The following is an 11,388-nucleotide window of genomic DNA, read 5'->3' as shown; positions in this document are numbered from 1 at the left end:
TTGCCTCAGTCTTTATATGAATCTGTGCGCTCTTTAAACATTTACATTATGACACAAACTATAAGGATCTGCAATGATCCAACATTTGAAACAGAACAGGTGAAAATGCTCACCTGCCTGATGCCTGCAGAGAAACCACTGTAGAACCTGACAGTGTACCTGATGGAAACTTTATTTCATTCAAAAGCTTTCCCCGTGATTTCAGCCTTGCTTAGAGTGTATATCCAGTAGATGGCGCTGTGACTCAATTTATTCACTCAGTGTCTGGGAGCCGGTGTTGTGACAAAAAGTGTTGTAAATGACTTGTTGGCATATAATCTGCCAAAGCTTTGCCAAACATATGAGTGATGAAGGATATAAAGTCACTTTGAGGCAGAAAGGACATTCCTGTCCTGTCAGTTTTTGGCAAAAGTGACTTTTACCCTTTGAATTAAATTTTTGTTTTTATGTCTTTTCATATAAAGGATGTAGCCAACAGGGCAGCAGAAATTGCAACAAACATAACATTGCTGTTTGATAAAGATATTTGAAGTGGCCAAATCAGGTTTTAAGACCACGCAAGTGAACTGCTGTTATAAAATATATATATATATATATATATATATATATATATATATATATACATACACACATATACATATATATAGCTCCTAACCTAGAAACTGCTTCTCAGTTTTTCAGTGCGTGACAAGTGTGTATGAGTCACTGTCAAGAACTCACCAAAACTCTGAAGCCAGGACTCAAACTAATGATCCAATCCAGACACAGGAGCCTGACAGAGGCCAATCACTGCACTCCACCTGTCACTGCATCACTCACTCACACACACGCACACACACACACACACACTGTTAGGAGGAGCAGCAGATACTGGCTCTTGTTGTGGTTCAGTCAATGGCAGATGTGTATCCAGTTCACTTGTTTTATTGAACAGTCTGTGTGAGAGCAGCTGCAGCACAGAGAAAGAACCAAAACCTGACTTCCTGTTCATATTCAGCGTGATCACCTTTTTTCCCCTGACTGAAGACATTTAAACACATGTGAAGAGGAAACTCATAAAACACTAAAGCTTTCATCACAGAGAAGAATGTAAACATCAGACAGACACCGGGGAATCATTTTCAAAGAGTTTATTAAAGCACAGAGATAACCATGAAGCTATAATCAGTAACCCCTCACCGATTTACAGATCAATACAATCATCTTTCATTAAAAATTCATTTTTGTAGCTCAGATGATCAGAATACGATTAGATTCTAAGCTTTACGTGATAATTCACTGCATAAGAGAAACAGCCTGATTTTAAAAAACAACAACAACAATTTTCAAAAAGCAGACGAGTTTCTCTTCAGTCTTTAAAGCTGCACTAATCACTCAAGCCTTTCAGCCTCTTTTAGCTCCTAGTTTCGGTTCTGCAGACATTCACTGCCTGACTTCAAATTTAAAGACCAATTTTGATGCTTTTCTTTATTAAACATGGGAGAAAATGAACATCAGACCAGACAAAAACCTTTATCCACCAATCACATCGCAGAGGCTGATAAATTCAATCCTATTCTACTTATATAGCGCCAAATCACAACAACCGTCACCTCGAGGTTAAAGCAATCATTGCAGCTTTAAACGAGAGAAACCCTGCAGGTTCTCGCGGTTACTGTCAAAGAAGGGACAACATAATAGACCTATGACATCAAACCACAGAAAAAGCAAAGAGCAGATGAATTTAAAAGAGGAAATCAAACCATGTTTACACCAGCTGGCCTGATTTTTACATCAATGTTTATACAATATAAGAATCTAAGTCCAGGAGCCCTGACACAGAAAACCAGACAAACTGCATGTCTTTGTGTGCAACATGAAAACCATCAGCTCATATATACATATATATTTATTATATTATAGTAATATATATGATTAAAATCTCCCAACTTCCACAGCGGAAGACCAGTCAGAGCAGCTGAAACACAGCTTGTGTCTCTGCTGCTGACTTGAAAACTTTATGTGATACTTCAGAAAATAAATAGAAGTATCTGCTTCATCGCGTTTCCTCGTTTATAAACCCTGCGTCCTACGCGGCGATATGTAACAGACTGTCGGGTTTATAACGTTTAGTAGGATTCGGCATTCGAAGCCTGTTGTTGGCTCCAGGAGCCAAAAGCCCCGATGCACCAAGCCGAGCCCTGTTCCACCTGCACGTCCAGAGGATCGGATCTTAAAGGAAACTAAAGAGTGATTTCATGAACATTGCAGAGCTCCTGCGACATTCATGTGGGATTTAAGCAGAGGCCAGATTCTCCATGAAGCTTTTTTCTCTGATGTGGGCAGCGTGGGTTTCAGGGTCGTTTGAGGTCAGCTTGGTGTGTCGGGGCACTGAATGTGGTTACGAACGTCAGGTGAATAACACACGGAGGTCCATATACCAGGAGGAGTAAGACAGGACGGAAAAAACGCCGGTCGTAACACCCGCTTCTTTTTTTGAAGCTTTTTTTTTTTTAACGTTCAGACGACATCTCCGAACTAGAAGCTTCATGAGGAGATGTCAGTCTGGATCATCAGGTGTGAGCTGTGCTGTGAACACAATCACGGGGCACCTGCACCTGCGGTGTGCATCAGCACAATTATACTGTGAAGTTGGGATGTTGGTGATGGTTTGGACACAGTGGGACTGACAGCGTGAACATCCAAGTATAAATGAATTCATCACGAGTAACATGATGCTGCACATGGTGAGTAAACGCATCACGTACGGCCCACTGGGCTACAGAGCTTACAGACATGCAGCTTTACGTTGTAACCTGAAGAGCCAGACCTGAAGCTGCTCCAGGATCTGTTTCACCAAGAAAACCATCTCTGTGCAGAACCTCAGACTGGATCTCCAGGCTCGTTTTAACACGTGAACATAAACTATCGGGACCCGAAGGTCACCTTTAACCCCAAACACTGGATAAACAAAGGAAGAGTCCACTGTCGTGTGTGTTTGGATCGGCAGTAAAACTGGTGCGGGCAGGATATACAGAAATTTTCAGTGAGAAAAACGAGAAATTAACTTCTATCCTGACGGCATTAAAATGAATTCATGGCCAGTTCCTGTAACGTTTCTATAAGAACTGCTCAACGCGGGAACGTCTGCTGGTGCAGCAGGTGGGTGATTGAGGTGGGGGTGGGGTTTGGATGACCTGTGAGGAACTGAAGAAGCGGTTAACCCTGTAATGCCAAATGTATCACGTGAAACATGACTTTGAGGCCTCTACATTTATCAGCGTGATTTTTTTCCTGTGTAACCGTGATAAACCGAACAATACGTTTGTAACATTTTTGTGCAGTTGCTTAAAAAGTAAAAGTCATAAACAAGTCTGTCAGGTTTAATTAAAGATTAAAAAATGTGAATGTTTGGAGTAATTATTTCATGATCCAGGCTTTACAGGGTTAACAGCTTCTCTCTGATTAACACGGGGATGTCGACGCTGCGTTGATGGACAGGAAGTGAAGTCACAGCTGGCTGCTCGCTCAGATTCATCTGTGATCGTTCCCTGTTTAGAAGCTCTGTTTATCCTGAGGGTACCTGTGTAGCCCTGACCTCTGGTCGGACTGAAGCTACGAAATCTACGAACTTATTGCTAAAAAGCAAAAAAAAAAAAAAAAAAGGGGTTTTTTTTTTGTTTTTTGTTTTTTTTAAACAGCTGGATCTGTTTGGGGCTCCTGGACTAAAACAAAACGTTTATCTTTACATCTGGCTCCATCATCATTTTAAACATATATATATTTAAAGAGAATATCTAATAATACACTGAATGTTTATTTAACAGTCAATTATTATTATTATCATTATTATTATTATTGTTTTTATTATTGTTGATGATGGAGCCGTGCAGTGGGTTTGTTTGCAGTGTTTAAACAGTTTGAGCTGGAGTGTAAAGAGCAGTTGGGGTCGTCACAGAACGTTTTTTCTTATAGAAGCACCAAAGCATGACAATGATGAAGATGACAGATGACAGAAGGCTAACAGCGACGATGGCTCGGGTTGTCCACTTCGGCTTGTCTGGGTGGGTAGGGTTTGCTGAGGAGACAAAAACATGAGGGACATTCTCAGTATCATTATTATTTTCACAGCTCGAACAGAAACATCCTGCTGGATGGTGATGGTGTGGTCCAGATGATGAGGCGCTGATCTGACTCCCTGACAGAAACAGACTTTTTTTAAAGTCTTACTTCCGTTTCTACAGAGTGCCGCAGAGCCCATAGAGGCGAAAAATATTTCAAATGAGCGTGTGCTGAAAGCAGAGCGCTCTGATGAGGCCGTAGGAAGGACAAGAAGAATTTGTTTAGTGTTTGTTAATGAGGCAAATTTAATTGAAGGTGGACTGTCAAGAATTAGCGATTAAACAGAACGTAGAGAACAGTCTGGACCTGTTTTCATTCAGCTCTGCTGGGAGGAGCTTATGTATGAAATGACCCAGGGATGCTGAGATATAACCCTCAGCCTGCTCTGCTGTTAGCTTTTTACTAAGACTTAAACAACCTGCCCAGGAAAGACGTCCTGTATGTGCCCGTGCTCCTAAACCAAAGTCATGTGGCACAGCTGAAAGTGAACGGGCGGCACAAACCTTCAGGAAAAAGTTTTTAAGATCATCGATTTAAACTGAGTGAAGAAACGTGCAAAAGTTTGATATCTGTGGCTTCTCCTGTCTGCTCTCCTCAGATATGAACAGTTTAGTCTTCGATGTTAAACTGACACTAAACTGTTATTAATGCAAACTAACCAGTTAGATTCTACAGGGAGTACATATGTGAAGTAATCCATTACTTTAAAGAAACAGTCTCCAGGTGTTCCTCTGAGCTGAGGCGGTGTGGCGTTTACTGACACTCTGTGAGGCTGCAGTTCATGTCAGAGCAGAGTGAGGAGACTTGAACACCCCAACCTGTTCAAGAAACATGTGACTTACGGGAAGGTGAAGCAGGGTCCAGGTGAGAACTGCAGTTCACTAGAAGAGAAAAAGAAATGTGGTGAATGAAACAGCGGATGATGGAAAGCATTTCCTGTCTGCTGGAAAAACGAACAAACAAAAAACAAAAAAACTTTTAAGCTGAGTGGGAACACCTGTATGAATTAATTATTAATTACTCTTTAGAGCTCTCACCTGCGCATTCGATCTCCTGCAGCATCTGAGGGAAAAAAAAAGTTGAGGTCAGAGCTAAAAATAGTTTTCTGAGAGCATACAAAGAACAGGAAACAGTCGCTCTGTCAAACTGTGGAGATGATCTGATTTTTCTGGTAATATCTCCTCTGACTGAGAAACTGAAGAAACAGTATGCTCACATTTGCAACCTGTTAATCAATGTGTAACCCCGCCCCATTTCCTCACGTTCTTCTGCTCCTTTTTTGCTTTTAACAGCTCCATAATCTCAAAAATAACATGTTTAAATTTCCTGTCATAAAGTTAAACAAACAAACAAAATAAAAACAGATCAGATACAGAGATGCACAGTTTGTTTTTCAGTCAGTGACACAGAAGTGTTCAGTGTTCAGCTGCACGCACTGAAATGTAAATCTGTGTTTTGAAATGATGAACTCCGTTTCTGGAAAGTTAAAATATCACTGTTAAACTTTGCACACTGATAGTTCAGGACTGAGCTCAGCAGTGGAAGATTTTAGTCTTTTTGTAATAAAACCACAGAAAAAAAGGTCTGAATCTGAGCAAGAAGCTTGTTTTTACCCCAGAGCACTCCAGGATGTAGCGCAGGGGACGACAGTCAGCCAGGATGATGGAGTTGTCCGTCAGACTGTGGACAAAGACTTCATGAAAGCGTGAGCCTCGTGCCATGACAGTTTTCTGCAAAAGAAACAAAATACTTGATTATTACCGTCCATCCTTCCACTGCTGCTTACGCAGGTGACGGAGGCAGCAGTCTAACAGAGACTCTCAGACCTCCCTTTCTCAGAAACCTCTGAAAACATCAACGCATTCCCACACCATCCTGCAGACATAATCCCCAGCCAGGAGATGTCCTGGACAGACACTAAACCACCCTAGCTGGCCGACTCAGGTAACACCTATTGCTGACCTTTCATAACTGTCTCAGAATCGCTCTTCGTCTGGCCCCTCACCCAGGACCAATTTGCCTTGGGAGACCCTAACAGGGGCTAAATGCCCCCGACAACATAGCTCCTGGGATCACACGGGCACACAAACCCCTCCACCACGATAAGGTGGCGATTCACGGAGGGGGTTATTGTAATTCTTCAGCAGCTAATCAAGGTTGAAATGATTGATCACCAGAACACAGAGGTAGACTCTCTCAACTTTCATCTAGCACCAGCAACAGGTCAAATTTTGTTGCTCCGGGATTTAGAAAGTGCATTTGGTTTGAACAGAGACACAGGCTGATGTTACAAACACAGTTAAAGGCAATAAGAAGATCTTCAGCTGGACTGTAAGCACTCAGTGTTAGGACCTGAATGCAGTATGGTCCAGTGGGTCATTCTGTGTTTTTGAGTGAAGAGTTCACAGACTAAACATTACTGACTGGAGGTGACAAATGATTCCACATCTTCCACGGCGAGGTTTACTTTTTGTTTCATTTTTCATGCTGTTGCCACTAAATGTTGTTATTGTAACCGTTGTTTCCATAATCGAGTTTAAAAAGTGAAAACGTTACTTTACTGCTGTGTAACATTTGCCTGAACCCTCCCGAGTTTCAGGTTTCACAGAACGACGAGAAATGAAACGAAAAACAAAAGAGCAAAGACACACACACACACGCGCGCGCGCGCGCGCACGCACGCACACGCACGCACACACATACTCTATGCAATGCCGTCAGCCACAACTTTACAACCACACGAAGCTTCCAGCTTTCACTGAGAGGTTGATAAAGCAAAGAATGTTAATAACTTTGTGACTGAGTTACATCAGAGCTACAGACCAAGAAAACAAACAAATTCTTCTGCTCTGCTTCTTCCGCTTCACCTCACGGGGAAAGTCCAGTGGAAATCTGGGGAAAGTCCTCCTGCTATTGTTCCCTTTTTAAAACTCTGTTCATCGACTTTATACGTAGATTCACCGAGTCCTAGCATCCAAGGGGAAGGTCAAGAAGCTTCCAAAACATACAGAATAGATTTGTGGATGAAACACAAAATAGATGCCACAATAGAGAAAATAAGCAATAGATGAGAAATAAAAATGAAAAAAGCTACAACTCTCTGTATATAAGGGCACCAAAAGTAAAGAGGTTTGTGTTTGGTTGATTATTTTTGCTGTAACAATGCTTGTTGGCACCTGGCACCTCTTCCTCGTGCAGGTCAGTGGCCTGGTCACACACTGCTGTGGGATGGATCCCATTCATCAACTAGCGTTTGTCAGCCAGTGTGGTTGTGTTGGCCACTCTGGCACAAAAGGCTGATCCCACAAGCGTTCAGTGAGGTTGAATGCGTTCACACATACAGCCAATTTATAATCGGCAGTTAAACTAACCCATTAACCCATCTTTTGACTGAGCCGGGCGACTCCTTTTTCCCTACAGCGCATTGCGCCACAGCCTGTGAAAGTCGCTTTGATGATTTATGATGTAATACAGCAGTCAAACCTGCTTCCTGTCTGATTACCTCACCCTCAGCCTCTGTCAGACATTCCTGATAATCTGCCTGAGATCAGACCCACTGCTGTCATGTTTCAGTGTGTTCACAAACAGGTGTTTGGCATTTGCTGATCGAATTCTCTGGGAGGATTGGGAGGAAGTCTCAAAGAGATGCGGTCTTTGAGACGCGGTCTCTTTGAGACGCGGTCTCTTTGAGATGTGGTCTCAAAGAGACTGAAGTCAGAGTCTGACTTCAGTCCTTCTGCCTGCAGAGTATCTCTTACTTGTCTGCATCACACAAACACAGAATCTGGTTTCCTGTTTAGCTTCAGTCTGACTTAAATGACACAAACGTGACAGATTTACTGCCACAGATCAAATAAAACTGGTTTCAGTTTCAAAGACACCTGATTCTGTGAAAACACCACAAACCTCCACCTCAGAGCTTCCTGCTGGCTCACAGCATCACTGGCACTGATGCGAAGATCTGTTTCATGATCACTAAAATCAACTTTTCACTCAGCCAGCTGATTTTTGCTTTGTCTGAGAATCAAAAGAAACACTTAAGCAATTGAGGAAGGCCACACCCAAAATATGGCAGCCGAGGCATTAGGAAGTATAACTGGAAGGACTAGATTTGATACCCATTCAGGTATTTATGTATGGCAGGATCTGACATTGCACTCAGTGAGCATTCTGAAAACGAGCTACAGACATAACAACGAGCCTGAATGTACCTGAAGATGTGTCCTCTAGGAGCAAACATGCTGTTCTTCTCTTAGCCTTTATCAATTAATTTATTATTCACCTGTGCTATGTGAGCCCCGCCCCTCACTGCTGCTAGTCACCTAGCAGCCAAGTCACCTTGAGCGCCTGTGATCACTCGGGTTTACATTCCCTGTCTGTTTATGGATTTCTCTGAGGTGCACAGCCAGTCCAATGACCCGCCCAATGTTTGAAGTGTCCAGAGTTCTCCAAACAAGGAAGTTAAAAGAACAAAATCTATGATGTAATCGTGGTGTTGATCAATAGCAGCAGGTTGTGAAAGTGAAATGTGTAATTGCTTGTGATTTGCTGATCTAACTCTGAGAGCATGTGTGCAGCAGTAACAGCAATGGCATCATGCTGAGTGTGGTGGACTCACGTTCTGATCCTCCCAGCAGGTGCTGCAGCTGGATGAACTGGGCCCGTGTGGCAGCTGGAACAGGACCGACCCATTAGAGAGCCGTGTGGAGTTACAGGTTAGACTTGATGGAGACTCTGCTGCAGAAGGCTGAAGACCAGGCAGCAGCACGAGGGCGAAAACTGAAAGTGAACAAACGGCACGGTCACACAACTTCAAAACTCTGACACTGGACCAGTCTAACACCTAAAGATGGTCTCAGAGCTACGACGACAGTTTGTTGCTGTATAAAGCAGCAGCAAAAGTGGAACGACTGGATCTTTTCCAGATGTTTGCAACTAAAGCCAGCTGTCAAATTTATAGCAGTGCTCTGATACTATATTTTAAACTGTAGGGGCACACTAATAGAGCCCTGTGGGGATCCATACTGTGTTTAAGGTCTTCGATTTGATTACCAGAACATTTCTAAAAGCTGAGCTTCAATTAAATTTTAGTTCTATAGCACCAAATCACAACCTCCGTCGCCTCGAAGTGTTTAATATAGGAGACAGACCCTACAATAACACAGAGAAACACCCCATATGAGCAAACACTTAGTAACAGTGGGAAGGAAAAACTCCCAACATTTGCTCTGTAAGTTATAACGATCATAAAGGTTCTAAAAGGTCTGATAGCTGAGGCCCAAAGAAAAAATGCTGTTTATGATGCATTACTTCAGAGGGGTGGTTTACAGAGGTTTAACCCTTTAAGTGAGGTTTCTTGACATTGCAGCTGTATTTGAGAGTGCTGCCGCTTAGCTGTTACAGGATGAGAGGCAGGGTACACCTGGACAGGTTGGCATTCGATCGCAAGGCTAAAGGCAACCATTCACGCCTGCAGCCAATTTAAAAATCACCAATTACCTTATTAACCCATCTTTGGCCCGAGTTGGAGAGAATCCACAGACACGGGGAGAACACGTAAATGCTGCACAGCTGTGAGGCAACAGTGCTAACCACTCTGACACCTGTATTTGTCTTTTTTACTTTACCAATTCAGTGCTTTGTCTCGGCGACGTTTCAACTCAGTAAGTAACCGACTGCTAGCTGTCTGCTAGCTTCACCTGAACTGGACCTCCCGACCGTGTTTGTGCTGTTGGAGCATTTTAATGACATTATCTGTCCATTAATATGTCTGGAGTGAGGTTACTGTATTAACACACTGAGAAGTCTGAGTTCCAGCTTTTCTGAGTGAAATTCTGGGATTTATCCTGGATGTGACTGAACTCTAATCAGCAGGTATCTGTGTTTGTGTGATGCTCCCATAACGTCGGTAAGTGCAGACTGATAACCGGCCTAGGTAGTATTAAAAGATAACTTAGTGTTCCACCCTCTCACCCAAATATGGTCACTTCTGGTCACCGACAAGCCAACAGGGTGGCGGCCAAAACACCGTCTCTGCTGTTCCTCCAGACGAGTTTCAAAGATTTTTTCATCACTGGGAAAGTCCAGTGAGAAATGCCTACAAAGTCCTTGTGCTGCTGTTGTAACAAACATGAGCCTTCATTCATTCAGCTGTTTCTCTGCTGTGAATGTGAGGACACTCCCACTGACATACTTTCACCTGTACACTGCAAGCCCCGCCGCCTTGCCACTGTTAGATTCTAACCATGAAGGCGAATGCCTTTGGAAGAGTTCCTCCTCCTCTTCCTGATGTGTTCGTGTGTTGCTATGAAACACACTCCAGCAAGCTGCCCCACGTTAAAACTGTGTCAGAGTTTAAAGTGCGCCAGCCTCGGCGAGCCTTCTGCTTTTTATCACAGCGTGTCCTGACAGAAGGAAATGTACAGAGTGAAAATCCCCAAACAACAGCTCACAACAAACACGTTTCCATGGAAACATCCATCAGAGCTGGATGTTTCCATGGACTGTTCAGCTGACTGAACAGTCTGTGGTTCAAAGTTTTTCAGGCTGTAAAAGTCACTCTCATGTTTTTATGACGCAATACAACCATCAAACTTCCTTCTTTCGTCAGTGAAACCTCCGACTTCAGCCTGTTAGTCAGTCCTCATCCTGAAAACATTCCCGATAACTTGTTTGTGGGTTTCACAGGAATCTTAAACCACTGCAGGATCTCACTTCACTTACATCTGTTAAAAAACAGATTCCCGTTGCTGGTTCCTCTCAGCAATGGGAAAACAAGTCCAAGAGACTCTTATCTGAATCTGATGTTTCCTGACCAGCTCCAGTCTGACAGTCTGACGTAATGACACAAACACAATGGATTTACTGACACAGATACAACCTCAGAGCCAGGATGGGACTAACAGACTCAAACGAGCTTCAGTTAAAGGAAAACTCGTCTGCTTTCAGCTTCAGAAACTCAGCTGATCCTGTGAATACACCACAAACCTCCACCTGTTATCATCTTTACCAACAGAAACACTCAGGAAAGCAAACAGGTGAATCTGAAGCAGCTAAACTCACCAATTAATACATCACAGTTCAGGTGACCTTGTGTTTCACTCTATTTGGGATTCCCAAAAGGTTGATTGTTTTCATCTGGACGTGATGTTTTCAGTGAGAGAAACATTTCGTCACTCATCCAGGTGACTTCTTCAGTCTCAGCTGAATGAAACGTTTCTTCGGATGTAATTTAAAAAGGTCAACGTGTGAATCTCGCAGGTTACGGAGTTAGAAAGAGAACATCCG

The sequence above is a fragment of the Simochromis diagramma genome, unplaced genomic scaffold (genome assembly GCF_900408965.1).
Source record: "Simochromis diagramma unplaced genomic scaffold, fSimDia1.1 OVJJ01000026.1, whole genome shotgun sequence".
NCBI lineage: Eukaryota > Metazoa > Chordata > Actinopteri > Cichliformes > Cichlidae > Simochromis > Simochromis diagramma.
This window is presented reverse-complemented; position numbering follows the sequence as displayed.